Below are 18,864 nucleotides of genomic sequence, written 5' to 3' on the forward strand. Positions count from 1 at the left end.
TATATTATTCGAAATAATTTTATATATTAACATTTTCCATTTTCTATTGATAAAAATTTAATTATATTATCCGTAGAAAAAAACTTCTATAGTAATACCATTAGTAAAAATCATAAACTTGCATGTGACAAAAATTTCACCACCAAGAAAGAAACAAATTAAACAACTAGAAACAAATCATTGATTGTTTAAAATATTATATAATAATTTTAGTGAACAACCATTAAAATTATGGAAAAATAGCCCTAGATATTGTAGTATTAAATTAGAAAATCCTAATAAAATTATTAGAGTAAAACCTATGATGTATACTAAACAAGATATAGAAGAATTTGATATACAAATAGTCCACATTCTAGTCCAACCTTTATGGTTAGAAATCATGCAAAAATAAAAAGAGGAAAAGCTAGAATTATCATTAACTATAAAAAATTAAATCAAAATATTATTTTTGATGGTTATTTTATTCCACGAAAATATGTTTTAATTAATTAGGCTAAACAAGCAAAATATTTTAGTAAATTTGACTGTAAATCAGGATTCTGGCAAATCATGCTAATAGAAGAATTCAAACCTTTAACAGCTTTTAGTGCACCCAATAGACATTACCAATGGAAAGTAATGCCATTTGGATTATGTAATGCACCACAAATATCCCAAAGATGGATGGACTCTATTTTTAATAAATATAAGAAATTCTATGTAGTTTATAAAGATGATATTTTGATATTTTCAGATACTCTAGAATTACATAGAAAACATTTAAATATTATTTCTCAAGAATTCATAAAACATAGAATCCCTAAGAAAGTACAGCTTGAAAAAATAGAAATAGAATTTTAGGATTAAAATTATCTGCAGATGGAATTAAACTACAATCTCATATTATAGTAAAAATAAAAGAATTTCCAAAAAATTGAAGATAAAAAGCGACTTCAACAATTTCTAATAATTATAAATCATGGGAGAAATTTTTTCAAACTTATAAAAAAAGGTATATTATATGAAAAATTAAAAGGATAAACCTTTTATATGGTCTAAAACAGACTCAAAAATTATAGAAAAAATTTAAAATATGCAGATTTTAAAAGTTTATTTACACGAACAATGAGATAATTTAATTTTGGAAACATATGCCTCACCAAATCATTGGGGATGTATTTTAAAAGCAAAAACAATAAATAACGAAGAATTAATATGTGGATATAGTTTAAGAAAATTTAAATCAAATGACATTAACTATGTCATATTTGAAAAGAGTTATTTGCTATAAAGGAAGGAATAAAAAATTTTCTTATAAATTTAGCACTTGACAAATTTATCATAAAACCGATAATCAGGCAGTTAAATATTTCTTTACTAATAAAAGTTTGGAAATTGTACCAAGAAGAATTAGATGGTATATTGAATTATGTACTTTTAATTTTGAAATTTTATATGTCAAAGGTGTTGGATAATTTGATTGGAGACGATAGAACTGGACACTTATATGGAAATAAACAATAGACTTCGAGGCGCGGATACGCTTTCCAAAGAGAACTATTTGCCCCCATACAAATTGCTAGAGGGTTAAGACAAAGATCCTTCCGGGATACAACGAAGCTTTAAATTTCCTTTGATTAGCAAAATCGAGGAATTCCCAAACTCTTATTCTAATTTCTGAAATTGAATTGATTGTAATGTAATTTGTGAGCATCATAGTCCCTCTATTTATATGCACTCAATTAATACTATTTTGAAGAGCCACAACCCTTCATTTTGGACACACTTCTTAGAAGAAACATGTATCATTGAAATGTATCCATTGGATGATAAATCATCACTTTTAATTTGAATAGTGCTCATGAATAATTAATTTGCAATCTATAAATTCCAACAATCCCCCATTAGATTGCTAATTCTAGAAAATAAGTACACAACGATTATGCATAAAGAAGGGTGCTCGCAGATTGAACCTTCATTTAGTGCAAACTCTCAAAGTATCAAAAAAGTGAATGGTGGTTAGTCGCTTGAACCATCAATCTTAAAGTCAATACCAGAAAAATTTCACACATAACCGTAAAGTATTAGAGTAAGAGTTTATTTGCTTTAGCACTGTTATGGTCATGTGCTCATCCCGTTTCATGAACATGTACGAGAGAAAAACATAAATAAAATCTCATTGAAGCAGCACCACTTTATGTTCGTATAGGTGGATTTCATGACAATTAATGTCAATCCATTAATAGTAAAACTCATCCTCCTAAAACATAAACACTAAATCCTGATTCTTAATGCACGTTGTTATTCGATAACTTGTTATTACCCTTTGAACCTCGAAACTAACTTTTGGCTAGAACAAGGTAAGGTTTCCATTAACAATGACACGATTAGAATGGTTTTAATCCCATCTTAGTGGTGGTACTCTTAACCAAATCCCTTGACAAACCTTTTGTCAATGAATCTGCTAAATTATCAACTGACTTAACATAGGTAACAATTATCACACCGTCTCTAATCAATTGTCTCACATACTTATGTCTCAAACTTATATGTCTAGAGTTTCTATTGTACACCTTATTTTATGCTCGATTCATGGTAGATTCACTATCACAATACACGAAAATGACGAACCTACGTTGTGGCCACAACTTTATATCTAGCAAGAGATCTCTTAGCCATTCCGCTTCCTTGTCAGTAGCTAAGGCTATAAATTTAACCTTCATAGTTGAATGTGATATGCAAGTTTGTTTCATAGAGGCCCAACTAATGGCTCCACCTCTAATCATAAAAATCCATTCTGATGTGCACTTATTGTCACTTAGACTTGTAATCCAACTTGCATCCGAGTAACATTCTAGTACTGCAAGACAATCACTATAGAATAATCTCAAATTTCCTATAAATTCCTTTCCAATGATCAGTACTGCGACAATTTGTATATCTCGTCAATTTGCACACAGCAAATGCGATATCGGGTTTAGTGCAATGCATTGCATACATTAGACTTCCAATTACGCTGGCGTACTTTTCCAATACTCACTTAACTTAAATTTCGAATCATATAGAGTGTTTGAATCCTTAATATTCAAGTTTTTGAACTTTTCCAATACTTTCTCGATGTAGTGAGATTGGCTTAGTGCAAAGCCCTTTTCATGCTTTTTCACCTTTATACCTAGAATTGTATCTACCTCGTTGAGATCCTTCATCTTAAAATCTGAGGCTAGATATTCTTTGGTCTCACGAACACCTTCCACGTTCGTACCAAAAATCAACAAATCGTCTACATAGAGACAAATAATTACACCATACCTATCGGTGAATTTAGTGTAAATACATTTATCCACACCATTATGTAAAAATCCATATGACAAGATAACCGAGTCAAATTTCTCATGCCACTGTTTAGGCCCTTATTTTAAACCATATAATGACTTGATCAACTTACAAACATTATGTTCATTCCCAGGAAGCAGAAAGCCTTCTGGTTGCTCCATGTAGACTTCTTCGTCGAGATTACCATTCAAAAAAGTTGTCTTAACATCCATTTGATGTACATGTAACTTATGAATAGATGCAAGTGCTATAAGAATTCAAATGGAGGTCATCTTATTCACTGGTGCATAAGTGTCAAAATAAACTAGAACTTCCTTTTGCCTAGATCTTTCAGCCACCAACCTAGCCTTAAAGGTTAGAGAACCCCCTGTTGGAGTATTATTCCTTTTAAACACTCATTTACACCTGATAGGCTTTGATCCTTGAGGAAGATAAACTAGAACCCAAGTATTGTTGGATAATATTAAGTCCATTTCATCATTGATCGCCTCTTTCTAAAATGTTGTATCTCTAGAAGTCATGGCTTCACCATAGGATTATGGATCACCATGGACATTAAACATTATAGGGATCTTCCTAATTATGGATTCTCTATTTCCCTCAACAAGGAATGCTAGAGATTGCAAGGAAATGAAATCAGGACCAAAGTCCTTTACTTTTCTCACTCTTTGACTTTTCCTCAGCTCCGTATCCTTATTGTCATAAAACTTCTATTGGTTTGATCACTTGAGATTATTGGTTGATATTCTTTTTCTAGATCTATTGAATCATTAAAAACCTTATTTTCAATGAATACAACATCTCTTGTTTCAATTATCGTATTTGACACTAAGTTAAGAACACGATAAGCCTTAGAGTGTTGGGCATATCCAACGAATGCACCCTTGACGGCTCTTGGACCTAACTTTGTTCTCCATTGTTCGAGAACTCTATAGTAAGCCAAACACCCCCACACTTTCAAATAATCTAAGTTTGGCATTCGACCCTTCCATAACTCATATGGAGATACATTGAATTTTCTCGATAGTATTCTATTAAGAATACAACACACGGTCAATAATGCTTCACCCCATAGATTATATGGAAGTTTAGCTTTTAACAACATCAAGTTAACCATATCTACTAAAGTACGATTATTTCTTTCCACCAAACCATTTTGTTGCGAAAGAAAAGGCACGAAACACTCGTGTACCACACCTTATTCCTCACAAAATACATTAAATTCATTTGAAAAATATTCACCACCTCCATCACTACGAAGCACTTTGATTTTCTTACTAAACAAATTCTCAACCTCATTTTTAAAATGTTTAAACATATCAAATGCCTCGTCTTTACTTCTCATGAGATACACATAAGTAAATCTGGAGAAGTCTATAAAAATGATAAAATATCATTTTCTACCTCTTGTTAAAGTTCCATTTAATTCACAAATATCTGAATAAATTAAATCTAAAACTTGCAAATTCCTTTCACACTTATTAGGAAACGACTTCTTGATAATTTTTGATTGAATACAAATTTCAAATTTATCTGCAATCTCGTCATTACTTAGACTTATATAACCATTCTTTTACATATATTGTAAAGTTTTAAAATTAAAATTGTGCTAAACGCGCATGCCACAAAGGATAAGATTTAACAATATAAGAAAAAGAATTAAATTTATTCATATCAATGCTCAACTTGAGCATAACCTCGTTAAAATATCCTTTTCCTACATATATATCATTCTTAAGCAAGACAAACTTATCGGATTCCAAGATAATATTGAACCCCTTGTTACACAGAATACTCGCGGACACTAAATTCTTTCTCACAACGGGAACATGCAATACATTGGTCAAAGTCAATTTCTTCCCAAATGTGAAGTTCAGTTCCACTGTCCCTTGACCAAGCACCTTAACCAATTGGTAGTTGCCCATAAGCACTTCACGGTTTGCCACTAGTTCATAACTCTTGAATTGTTGTCGGTCATTACACACATGGAAAGTTCTGGTCACCTATTACAGGACTTATTAGCCATGGTAATGTTGAGTTCAATAATCATACCAATCTCCTAACTCTCGATCCTTTCCGTAACTATGGCCGCTAAGTCCATGTCCTCCACCATATTGGCTTTAGAAGTTGTAGCATATTGCTTCTGTTTGAGAAGTCTACAATCCTTAATATAGTGTCATTTCTTATTGCAATTGTAATAATTGCAAGATTTTTTCTTCTTGTCTTGCACGTTCTTCGTCTCAAATGTGGCCTTTCGCTTACCATTTTAAGAGTTCTTAGACTCGCCACACGGTTCACTTTAGAACTTTGGGGAAGATACACCGCATCACTCTTTTGAGTTTCCTCTTCTATAGGAAAATGCCTAAGTATTTTCTCCATAGTAAAGTCCTCTACGATATGCATAAGTTTCTTTCGATAATTGTTCTAAAACGAGGGCAACTTCGAAATGATAGCCTCGACTTGAAACAATTATGGAATAACAAATTTCAAGTCATGAATCCTACTTACAAGAACTTGTAATTCATGGACATGATCCGTGATCAGGATATTATCGAGCATTTTGAATTTGAAATATTTCATCATTAAAAAATTATCAGTATATTGTCGCTCGGTGTTGTATTTCTCTTCAAAAGCTTTCCATATTTCCACCGGGGATTGCATCGACATGTAGAGATCATACAATTGATCATACAAGGTGTTGAGAATGTTTCCTTGACATGTGAAATTGTCTTCTTCACTTTTTTTCTTGAGTTTAGCCACTTTCGTAGTTTCTTCGGGGTTTGCATTAAGGGCGGGATCCTCCACTGGTTATAGGTTTGGATCCAGAACATATTCCATATTTAAGATAGTAAGAAGGAACAATATCTTGTCCTTCCAACTATTGAAGTTTGAACCATCAAATCAGTCAAGTTTCACAAACTATTGGTTCAGTACTTTGAATGCAGTGGTAGCCTCCGTTACCATTTCCAAGTTAGTTCTCTTTGATTGTTGGATAATTTGAATAGAGAAAATAGAACCAGAGACTTATATGAAAATAAATAGTAGACTTTGAGGAACGGATGACGCTTTCCAAAGAGAACTATTTGCCCCCACACAAAGATGCTAGAGGATTAAGACAAAGCTCCTCCCGGGATACAACGAAGTTTTGAATTTCCTTTTATTAGAAAAATTAAAGAATTCCTTAACTCTTATTCTAATTTCTGAAATTAAATTGATTATAATTTAATTTGGGAGAACCATAGTCCCTCTACTTATATGCACTCAATGAATACTATTTTGAAGAGCCACAACCCTTCATTTTGGACATACTTCTTGGAAGAAACATGTCTAATGGAAATGTATCCATTGAATGATAAATCATCATTTTTAATTTGAATAGTGCTCGTGAATAATTAATTTCCAATCTATAAATTCCAACAAAAGGTACTGACAATATTATTGTTGATTATCGTAGTAGGCCTTATGGATAGAGGTAAGCAACCTTTAAAAAAGTTGGTGAATAGACTATAGTCAATAAAAAGTCCAATAAAGTAAACACCTTCAAATAAAAAAATCCTAATCAAAAATTTGTGACAATACCTTCTCAAGTACCATTTTATTCTAATCAAGGATATTATGATTCATATCCAATGGTAAGACAACTGGTTGGAATTTCAACTTAGTTATCATTTGCACCACAAATGGTAAGTCAACTACCTTAGTCACAAGATCCAAATTCAACGTACCAAGCTAATTATGCTGAAATTATTCGAGAAGCAGAAAAATTTTGTGAGACAAAAAATTTGTTGAAACCACAACAAATTCAATAAATAAATAATTTTTATAATACAGGCTTACCATTAGAATTATACAATTTTATTAATGAAATATGGAAAACCCATATGAGTGAGCAAAGAGCAAATTTTAGAAGAGCTTTTACTATGCTTTCACAATTTTTAGTTGGAAAAATAACTAAAGAACAATAAAATTCATGATTTATTATTAAAATCTATTTTATATCGTGATTGGGAAGAACTAGAAATGAGTTTTTAGATATTAAGAAGATAAACAATCTTCTTGATATTTCCAGATTTTGTTAACATGGGAACAAGTAATCCTGTTATAAATAAAATATTTAGATTATGTTTATATATAATAAGGCTAGAATTATATTACCTATAGAAATATTTACTAAAATTGATGGAGCTATTTGCAACCAACAAGCTCGGTTTCAAAAAGCCTTTTCGAATATTTTTACAAGCTTATGTTTTTACAAATCATTTAGATGAAAAATTTCGCAATAAAATTTAGACTTGATCATGAACCATTTGATATAAGCTATATTGAATGGGGTTTTGTTAAAGAAATAACCGCTCAAACTTTTTCTTTTCATTTATTAAAAGATTTTTCAGCATTTATTAAATCTATGTTATTACAAATGGTATATGATGATGATTTATTTTACTACTTTCATCTTGAAATTAGTAGCCTTATTGGTATAGCTGAAAGAGAAAATTTTTATCAACTATATCAAATTTGGACTATCTAAAAAATGCTCGAAGGAAGAAACCTATTTGCAACTACAAGAAAGAAAACTTGACAAAATATGTTGACAAGTGTTATAATAATCTTGGTTATTATCAAATCCAATCAGGAATAGATCTAATTGCCAAAGCCAAAAATCTACTTGAACAAAAAACTTATAGCTCTTAGACTGATGGGTGAAGAATACTGGAATTTAATGTTGGATATCACCAGGATGATATACAAAAAACTTATAGCTCTTAGACTGATGGTTGAAGAATACTAGAATTTGATGTTGGATATCACCATAATGATATAAATGAAGAATATGTTCAACTATTAAAAAAGATAGTTGAAATGAAGATTGAAGATTTTTCTTCCCATATAACTGAAAATATCAAAAATACATGGGAAAGTTGGAACTCACCAAGATTGTCAATGGATTCATCAAATTTAGATTAAATTGAAAAAATAAATCTGGATAATATCCAAGAAGGATAGCGTAAAAGACAGAGGAAGCTGGGAGGAAAAAACCAATTAAGAAAAAGACAAGGAAGGAAGCAATGTGGAAGCAACCACAACTGAATCTAGACAACAAGGAAGCAACATGGAAGCAACCACAACTGGACAAAGATGTCATCAGTCAAAGATGAGACATCGTCCTTATCAGAAAACTATGCGGGATTTAAATTCAATTAAATAGAGTTGTGAATTTCTCCTATAAAAAGAGGTGGAAGAAGCCTAAAAAGGACATTCAAGTTTTGCATTGAATTTAGATTCAAGTTCTCCTTCAAGTTACTTCTCAAAGTTGTAAGTCATTTCTCTCTTTTGTAAATCTTTCATTTACTACTGGTTTCATTCTGTAACCTTAACCATCATTTGTCCTCCCTATAAATGGTATCAGAGCTATAGTGTAACGATTTCTGGAGAAATAATATCGTAGTATTCATTGTATGTACTATCCTTTATTCTCACTTCTATTTATTTTATGGTTATTTATCTTAAAACACATATATCAATTATTTTCTTCTTGTTGCTTGTTTTTGTCCTCGTTGAGACGATTGGCTTTTTAAAATAAGAGAATTTAATAGATAATAAACAATCTTAGATACCTAAGATAAATTTCATGGAAGAAACTAATTGTCTATACAGGATAAAATTTGCAATCATGCTATGCATATTGACTCTAAAAATGAAAATAACATTTCATCAATTAGTAAAGGTTTTAATACCTTATTATATATTACTTTTATATTTTTTCATAATTTATATAGTAAAGTTAATAAAATAAAATAAATAATAAATAATTTAGGAGAAGTAACGAATTAGATTTGAACAAGGAATCTAAAGATATTTTATCCGAAGTTAAATAATAAATTATAACAAGTTCTTATTAATAAAAATATAGAACAAGAAATAGATCATTTAGGTCTTTTATATTATGGTAATAGTAATATAACATTAGCTTTGTCAAGAGGAAGGCACTTCATTTGAAGAATCATCTACTAAAAATAAAAGGCATAAAAACCTAATGAAAAGAAATTTTACTTACTCAACAAAATATAACTTCCAATCCTATAAACAACTAGAACATTGGAAGAATAAATTTACTAAGACATCGATAAAAATGAAAAAATAGAATATCTAAAACTTATAGAACAACTTGATGAAAAACATAAAGATCTCCTTGTATTATTTAATTATCATTATATGTTAAACTATGATTCTACTGATAGTAGTAGTTCTAATAATTATATAAACTTAGAAGATATAAAATTACAAGTTATAAATCTAATGAAGAAAATTCTTCAACAGATGAAGATGAAAATATAGATATACCGAAGCAATGGAAATCGATCAAACAGATCAAGATCTTAATGGAAAAAGAAAATTAGATTTGGATCTTCTAAAACATGATTATTTAAGATCCTTTAATAAAAAATATGAACAAATTGAAAATACAACTAGAATTTTTGGTAATCAAACCGAAAATATTGCTCATCGTGAAATAAAATTTTAAAAATAGGAGAGTCGTCTACCCAACCTATTCCACATAGGATAGGAGATCTAAAAAAAAAAAGAAAATGTTGTTTATGGAGGAATATATTTAGATCTATTCCTGCTTGGATTTGATAATAACCAAGATATCATAACACTTGTCAACATATTTTGTCAAGTGTTCTTTCTCTTCTGTAGCTGCAGATAGGTACCTGAAATAGAATGAGGCTAGGTGAATGAGAAGTGTGTAGGACTTCATGTACTACACCTCTGATTGTTGCAAATGTTACAAACGTCAAATTTTGCCCATCCCTTACTTCCCGAAATGATTAACTCCACCCCAATCTGATTTTATCACTAAAACTGATTTTATCACTAAAAGAATTAGTAAATGTGATTCAACCTGATTTTATTATAAATAATTTAAATTCAAAACACTTTGAATTAGAATTATTTAATAAGTAATTTAGAATGATTCGATCTTAAAGTGAATAAAATTCATCATCACCCAACATAAAAAACTTGAGCCTCAAATTTAAATAACTTGAAATTAAAAACAAATTCAAACTTGAAAAAAATTTAAAATCAATTCTGGAGTCATAAGAGATATTGCAAACCTGCATGGTGCCATACCTCCATAGAATTCCCAAACATAAGGCAAATGAGTTGTGTTTTCATGAAGTGCCTCATGAACTTGGGGCTTGTTAAGGTATCCTTGTCACACCCTAGTTTGGTGAACCGATTCAATTTTGGAGACTATGCCAGAGGAGACCACTTAAGTTGCGAGACTTAGACTTGATAAGGTTGTTAACTTCATGGCAAAGCGCTACGAAGAACTTTGCCAACACTGCAAAGTGCTAGTTTGAGCGATAGCGAGATTATAGTTAAGGTGAGGACCTTATTAGGTGGACTTTCTCGCTAATAAGATCGTAACTTGTGTTTTATTATCATTACTTAAGTAAGTACGATGTCTTGTAGGATACTTTTAGGCCATCTAGCATCCTAGTGAAGGCAACATGTCAATAATTAGGACATTTCTAGAGCCTCATAGGATGTGATTAATTAGTGGAAACATGAGAGAACAAGTAATGATTAGAGATAATCTTGAATGTGATTTGGACGTAGGTTATCTTTAAATAGGATAGTGTGATAGTGGAAAGAAGATTTCTTATTCAGTGTAATAGGAGAGAGAAGATTTCTTATTCAGCTTCTCCACCAGACTTTGTTATTATCGAAAAAACCAGGAGAGTTCTTCTTTGCTAACAAGGGTGCTAACTGTAAAAGTTTAGGAGAACTTCTGTGCTAGTTGTCTGCTGGTAAATTCTTAAACTTTCCTTTAAGTTTTACCAAATAGGTAGAAACTAACTTAAGAAAGGATTGGTAGGATTTCTTTAAATACGAGGTAGGAATGGATTCTTGTTGTTTAATAAGTCTTTGGTTATTTTCAATGATTAAAAAAGTTGTTTTATTGTTTACCTAAAGAAATGGGAGAAGGTCCTAGTACTAAAGGAAAAGAATCAGTAGAGTAGATAAAGCTCTGAGTAAAGTATCTTGGTAAGTTTTTCTATACTTTTTTTCTGGTATGTATGTTAGTTTGCTTACCTCTAAACTCACTATAGCCAGGTAAGTGGCTCAGTTATTTGTTTCTAAAGTTCATGCCTGATGAGTCCCATTCAAAGAGTCAGTACATGCATGTTTAAACTTGGCTAAACAAGCTCAAAAAACCTGGTATACATATACAGTATGAGTAATCCTTCATTGGTACACAAGCTTCGTTGTGTGTGAGGGGGTACATGAGGGATGTTGTACAGAAGATAATGTGTTTTGCCTCCAGTATGACATTTAGATGCAAACCATGTAATGGCTTGAATTTTCAGTGGTGTCGGAATAGTGATTCCAGATCACTAAATCTGACAAATGAGTAGAAAATATTATTAATTTAGTGAGTATAAGTTAAATGTGAAGTTAGAAAATTTTTGAAATAGTGAATAGTGTACTAGGAATAAATATTAAAATAATCAGAATCGAAAATGAGGTATCGAAACCTCAAACTCATAAATCGAGCCATAAATATTTTTAGAAATATTTATAGAGTGTCATTGAGTTGGTATTAAAGTTTCGTTAGAAAATTCTAACGTTTGGGTGGTCAATTAATTAAAAAGGACTAAACTGAAAATAATGTAAAATTTGTTAAAAGTGATTAAATAGCTTAAGTGGTAAATAAGGAGGGACTTAAGGCATAAATATGCCAATATGGAATAGTTGAGATGGCATAAGAGAAGAAAAATCTGAAAAAGTGATGTAATAAGGGCAAAATTAGAAATTTTGTAAAAATTAACAAATAAAAATCTTAATTAAAAGAGTTTCTAGGAAATTCTTCATATTTCTCAGCAAAAAATGCCATTGAAGGGTCCCTCCAAGCTGGTTTTTCATATATTTGAATCATGTAAGTTTAATTCTTGATTATTCCTTCTAATTTTGTGATTTTGATACTTTTATAATTAGATCCAACTAATTATTTCATTAGTTTTGATTTCATGGCTGATTTTGAGAGTTACCATTGATGAGTGCTGAATTTGTATGATGATGAACATGGAATTAAAGCTTTAATTTTATTATATGATGATTTTATTAAGTAATTTTGATAGAAATTGATTTTAGGGACCTAATTGTGAAAAAGTTTGGAATTAGCGTTTGATGTTGCGGTTTTGAATATAAAAGGCTATATAGTAGCCTAAAATAGTTGTAAAAGGTGTTAATTGAGAAAAATTAGATCAATTGAGAGGTTAATTGAGTAGGGACCAAATTGTAAAAACTGTAAAGTTTGGGGTAACAGTGTAATTTTGAAAATTAAAGGGTATAAATTGTGAAATGAATTAGAATTGAATTATATGCTGATGAATGAATAAATTTTTACTTTAGATCAAGAACCCGAAGATAAACGAGGAAAGGAGAAAATCGATTAGTCATTAAACTTCCGCAACTTTTCCAAAGTAGTCAGGTAAGTTCATATGGATGAAATTTAATGATTAAATGTTAATTTCATGAATTATATAGTGTATGATGATATATATTTGTTGATGGATTGAAAATAAAATAACAATGCGAAAACCAAATAAATGATCAAATTAAACGGAACGTCGGATTTGAGTATTTCTGATCAGTGACAAGTGATAAGTGGTAGCTTTAGCTGCACTTATCTGATCAGTGACAAGTGATAAGTGGTAGCTTTAGCTACACTTATCTGATCAGTGACAAGTGACAAGCGATAAGTGATAAGTGGTAGCTTAGCTACACTTATCTGATCAGTGACAAGTGATAAGTGATAAGTGATAAATGATAAGTGATTCCGTGTAAGACCATAGCTGGACTATGGCATCGGTATGTGTTATGTGATTATGTGTAAGACCATAGTTGGACTATGGCATCGAGGAAATGAAGTACTCAATTCCGTAAGAGGTTCACTAATTTGATAAGGTCGGTAAGTGTTACATAAACTCATATTCAAGTGGTAGATTTATCATAGTTGTTGAAATTGAGCACAATTAAATGATTTCATCAATTGGATATTGTGTATGGCAGGAAGTGTAGTGAATAGTAAGATGTGAATTATTATGATTAGTTCAGTAAGATTTATCTTAAATGCCTATGAACTTACTAAGTTTTCTATAAGCTTACTTGTGTGTGTTTATTGTTTATTATAGATTGACATATAAATACGTTCAGTAGATCGGATCTACATCAAGAATCACACTATCTAGATTTACTCCGGTAGATTTTGTTAAACAACTTTTTCATTTATATGGCATGTATAGGGAATTGAAGTAAAAAGTAATAGTATGAATGATTAAGAATGCAAAGTAAATCTGAATGTGATGGTTGTGTTAGACAATGAAATATACATGTTTTTAGCTTGGAATGGTTGATTGGTTGAACTTTATTAGTATTGAAATGAATTAGTTGAAATACTGAAATTGGTTATAATTTGAAATTTGCAGGCAATGTTAAATAATTATAAAGGGGTTATATTGAATTTTTTTTAAAATAATAATAATAAAATTTCAACGGAACAATTTTTGGACAGCAGCATTGTCGTAACGTTGAAAAATCACCAAAAATGGTGGAAATTGAATTAAAAGCAGAGTGAGATATGAAATTAAAGCTAAATGAGTCTACTTTCACATGAAAGAAATAGATAAGCAGAAGAGTTATATATTTTTAGATATTTGAATGTTAGTGAGACAGGGTAAGAATGTTTTTTGAAGTCCCTTGTTCTGACTTTAGAAATTCATTAAAAATTGTACAGAAGGAATTATGAGTTATAATTTATATTTTTAGATTCCTTAATGAGTCTATTTTAAGTATAAATAATTGGAAGCACCATATGAAGTAGACCTGTCCATGGGCCGGGCCAGGCCGGGCCCACAAAAAAATTTTAGCCCGTTTACTAGGCCCGGGCCCGAAATATGGGCCTGAGATTTTGCCCAGGCCCAGCCCGGCCCGAAGAAAAAATATGGGGCCCGAGCCCGGCCCGGCCCATTTTTAATTAAAATTAAAATTAATTGTTATTAAAATTAATTGTAAGTAAAATTATCAAATTATTAATTGTTAATTGTATTAATTGTTGTAATAAAATCTAACATTTGATTAGTAAATTTATCAAATTATTAATTGTTAATTGTATTAATTGTTGTAATAAAATCTAACATTTGATTAGTAAATTTATCAAATTATTAATTGTATCAATTGTTGTAACAAAATCTAACATTTGATTAGTAAAACAAACTTGATGTTTTATTATTATTATTTTGTAACACTAGTCAAGGAAATGAAAGTAAATAAACTTAAAATAAAAAACTATTATATTTTAAAAATAAAATAAAAAATATATATTTAATATTTTTCTGCCGGCCAAAAATCTTGCGAGGCTGCCCATTTTTAAACGGGCCCGGCCCATAGACAGGTCTAATATGAAGTCTGTACAATGAGATAATTGAATTTTAGTGACGAGAGGTCAGGATAGTCGATCAGTGAAACAGGGGAGACTTTAACTAATTAACTGTACTAATTGGCTGAACAAAAAATTCTGAAAAATTTATGGTAAAAAGATATATGAGTCTAGTTTTAGGGAAAATTTACGGATCTAAATTTCAAGTTTTTTAGCTTTATTTATAATTAATTAAGTGACTGCTGCGTAGGTGGGCAGCCTTATTATGAAAAGTGAAATAACTTTTAAAAGTAAATTTTTATGCCCCAAACTTTTAAGTTAAGTCAAGTAATGCCTCATGCTCGACTCCAGCAATGGTCTTGGGTAAAGGGTGTTACGATGATTGGTGAAAACTCGACCTTGCGCGAGAACACTTATGTGTTCATACAAGAAGGGAGTTAGGAGGATACAGAGGTAATGTTGTTATATAGCTCAGATGAGCGGATTTGAAGATACAGGAAAAGTTGGGTTCTTCAGGAACCAGGATCAGAAGTTAGCACAAGAAAGGGAGTACGCAGAAAAAAATGGTGCATGTGGTATTGCACGTTGCATGAAAGCATGAAGAATAAGCCTATCTGTCATAAATGTTAGTCCACACAAGTGGCGTATTCGTGGAGCAGATATATGCTCGTGATTGTCATATATGATTTTAAAAACTAGTGTTTTTTGCCAATAAGCTAAGTTGATTTTCATGCATCCTTAATGTTGCGGGTTTTTATTTAAATTACACTTCCAAATAAAAATGATCTTAAACTAAGGGAATACCGCTCTGATAAAAGGGTACCCACCATAAGGATAATTTCCACTTCTATAAAGAAAAGTAAATATGGATGTTTTTTAATCGGGTCAACCTATGACTCCCCATACCCGGATCCGACGACTGGGTCGAGCATGGGGTGTTACAATCCTTGTATGCGATCTTTGAAGAATGGATCACCTAGGGTGATCGATCTCATTAGAAGACCTCATAATTGCCGACAACTGTCCAAGATTAACATTTGCAGCATATAATTTTACTGAGACACAATGCACAACTTACCTCTGTATGCAATGCCTCGAATTTTTGCAGGTAAAGAGACTGTCCAAACTGACTTGTCGGTGTGCAAAGCAAAATCAAATCACTTGAGTAAGTATACTCTCCTATTTCTTTAGCTTCTTTGTTCCTCGCGTCATTGCATTTTTTCAATAAGGTCTGGTGAATAAACTCTTTTTCGTACCTCCAACAATTGCATATCGTTTTTCGTAGCTCCAACAATTCATCTGAGATGACTCCGTGCGACCAAAAAACTTTTGGTGTTGTCGATACTAATTTCCCAATCCAAAAGAGGATGTCCCAACTGTATGAATTAGGGGAAAAAGCAAAAGAAATGTTGGACATTGGCATAAAAGCTGAGGAACAATTTTTAAGTAACGAGAGACTAACTGTAAATTGGTCTGCCATTGGAATTAACTGCAAGAGCTTTGAGCCTAATTGGACTGCCATTGGAATGTTTATTGTAGTCCAGCACAAAAGCAGCAAGTTGTGGTACATAATGACCTGCAAATTAAAAGTTAATAAGCAAAACATAGATTTAAAAAAGATTTCAAGTAATGAATTTTTTTTCCTACATAGCTTTCCCTGATGAGAAACAAATTAGAGTTTTTGTATTATGGGAATTGCTTGAACCAGTTAACAAGGAAATTTAGATTCTTCTCAGCTGAAGAAAAGGCTCTAAATCAGTGCTCTAAGTTCAACACTTAACCAATGTGGGGCTCATTTCATGGTAAATTATTTTTTACCTGTAAAAGTGTCATTGAAGCTTGTGTAATTCGAGCTAGTATTTGAGTACGAAAATGCAACTCCAATTGGACTCCCAACATACAAGATGTTTGATTCTGTTCGTTATGAAAATGAAAAGAAGTGCATTGATGGTAACTTAATTTAAGTATGGGTTAACTCCTCTAAACATCACTAAATTATGGTCCGTATTTTAAATTGATTCCTAAACTTAAAACATTTTAATTGAGTTAATTTAACCATTAGCTTAAGCGTTAAATGACTGCTCAAAACTGGCATGAAGCATATTTAAAACACGTGTGTACCTATTGTTTGAACAATTTGGATCCGTAAAATAGTTATACTCATGTTTATAATTTGATCCACGTGTTAAATTTGAGTTTGCATTTAATCTCTAAGCTAGCAGAAGGATTAGGGGTGAAGGTAAAAAAATAAAAATAAAAATAAAGGAGATCAATGGAATTTTAAATTTTAGAGGAGTCAAAATATAATTTTTGCCATTATACTAACTTATAATGGATAATTTTTAAAGGAACTTAAACACAATTTCACCTTTCTTTGGGGTAAGGGGCAAGGCCCTTGCTTGGTCCCTCGTATTTGCTCCTTAGAAAGAACTAATTGATTCGACACTAATACTTTAAAGACTCGATTATAATATTTTGATGTTAGAGACCAATTTAAAAATTATACCTTAGTTCGAGAACTTCTAGTGGAATTAACCCTTTTCGTTACAAGATGCAACATTTATTATCCATCCTAGAAAAGTTTAATAAACAGGATGCAATTTTTGTGGAAATTGTGTATTTGGTAAAATTTTACTTGTATTTTCATTCATTCAATGAATGTATTTATACAAATTACAAGAGAAGAAAGCTGACTAAACTGACTATTAACAAACTAAACTATAGTTTGTTAATTCTAACAAACTTTGACTATTTCGACTAATTAAATTAGCAATATACTAATTTAATATACTAACAATTTTCACCTTGTTTCACTGCTATTTCTTGCCTATTCTTTTTAATATCCAAGATTTCTGCAGATCTGATAACTAGACTGCCATCTCAACCTAACCATGTCTCGTTCAAGCAACACTCTGGTTACGTTGTTATAGATGCCAAGCATGGTCAAGCTTTGTTGTACTACTTTGTGGAAGTGGATGCTACTACACATCCACTGTTGCATCCCTTAACTTTATGGTTTCGTGGAAGTATAAGTAGGAGCGAATTCAGAAAATTTTTTAGTGGGGCGAAATTAAATTATAATTTTTATGATATTAAAAATATAATTTTATCAGTTTAATAATTTATATCTTTATAATTTTAAATGATTAAATTAAATTTTTATCATTTTTAGGAGGCAAAGAACAATTTTACATTTACTAGTTTAAATTTTAAAAGTCTAAATAAAAAATTTTCATTTTAAGAAAGATCATACCGCTGGATATATGATTAAAACATATTTGCAGGTTTCCTTAATATGTTTTCTTGAGGGACTGTGAACTAAAATTCTTACGGGTCCTAGATGTTCATCACTTAATTTGGGGGCATTTCTGCATTGTTAATTAATACCATTAAATCATTAACCTAAAATCAATAATTTATATGAGAAGAAATTAGTAAAACATACCAATTCAATCATTTATAGGAAAAAATTAATAAAAGTAAACAATTCAAGTTTACAAATTACTAATTTTTTTCAAAAACTAACAACGAGATTAAATTAGTAAAATCAAATTCTCAATTCTTATAAGGTGTAAACTTGTAACTAAACCTAATATAAAAGTATACTTCAATATTTCAATAAAACAGAATTTTCGAATCAAACGGATAAAATCAAGTCAGGCATAAATAATTTTTTCTTTTTTACTATTTGAACTTGGCCAGACCCATTTTACTCCTTGAACCACTCTAATAAATAGTATGCAACTTATAATATCCACAAAATTGATGTTCATAAGGAATGTATTTAGGCTTCAATTTTTGTGGACGGTCTGATGACTTGGTCTTCCTTCAAGTATATATATACACATACATATACATATAAGAAGAACATAACTCTGAAACTTCTATTGAACAGATTTTGCCCATTTTTGGGTCTAAAGAAATTTCGAATAAACAATTATTTTGTGTCAAGTGAATTGATTTTTTCATTTATTTCTTTTTTATTCATTATCTAATTCGAAATACTTGAAATATATTACTAACACTAATAAAAAAAATCTACAAAAAACCCATAATGTTTAAATTTTTATATCTTGGATTTAAACTTGAAAGAACCCTTA

The 18,864-nt window shown here is 30.8% G+C and overlaps 1 pseudogene; it reads right to left on the minus strand.

Annotated features, from left to right (window-relative positions):
- Positions 1–9,931: 9,931 nt before the first annotated feature.
- Positions 9,932–16,928, minus strand: LOC128036122 (serine carboxypeptidase-like 44; annotated as a pseudogene).
- Positions 16,929–18,864: the final 1,936 nt, after the last annotated feature.

This window comes from Gossypium raimondii, chromosome 13 (genome assembly GCF_025698545.1).
Source record: "Gossypium raimondii isolate GPD5lz chromosome 13, ASM2569854v1, whole genome shotgun sequence".
Classification (NCBI taxonomy): Eukaryota; Viridiplantae; Streptophyta; class Magnoliopsida; order Malvales; family Malvaceae; genus Gossypium; species Gossypium raimondii.